Source organism: Nanorana parkeri, unplaced genomic scaffold (assembly GCF_000935625.1).
Source record: "Nanorana parkeri isolate BGI_ZX_2015 unplaced genomic scaffold, ASM93562v1 scaffold3713, whole genome shotgun sequence".
NCBI lineage: Eukaryota > Metazoa > Chordata > Amphibia > Anura > Dicroglossidae > Nanorana > Nanorana parkeri.
In genome coordinates, this window is record NW_017309981.1 from 7,413 (window position 1) to 7,935 (window position 523).

At 49.3% G+C, this 523-nt stretch overlaps 1 protein-coding gene across 1 annotated transcript in view; it reads left to right on the top strand.

Annotated features, from left to right (window-relative positions):
* The window catches only part of LOC108803424 (ras-related protein Rab-10), a 12,157-nt gene that overhangs the window by 972 nt on the left and 10,662 nt on the right, over positions 1-523 (top strand). The window lies entirely within an intron of this gene.

Sequence of the window (523 nt, forward strand, 5' to 3'; positions counted from 1 at the left end):
GTGGGGGCAGGCCGCGGGGGGGCGGTCCTAGATGAGCAAATATTTCCGAGGAACAATAAACTGGGACATAGCTCTCCATTGGACTGAGATTGTCACGTGACCGCTGCATGTGGGTGGTTCTTTAGGGGTGGGGGAGAGCCCGTTTCTAGCGAGGTAACAAGACATAGAATCTTCCTGATAGCCTGATGTGTGTCTAGACGAATGGTTCTCAACCTTTCTAGGGCCGGGACCCCTTGGTAACATTTGCCAAGTTGTGGTGACCCCCAATGGTAAAATTTAGGGATGACGCGGCTGCTGCAGCGACATCTGGCGGCGTGACAGTAAAATTATTTTCAACGCAGAATAACGCCAGCTACAGAGGAATACAGAAAATCGCAGCAATAGTACATTATACCATATGGTGCTATTGCTGGGATTTGTAGTCCTCTATAGCTGATGGTACAGCACAATGTACTAGCAGCTAGAGAGGACTACAAATCCCACTACCGACTACCCCAGCAATACATTAAAGCAGCACCATGTG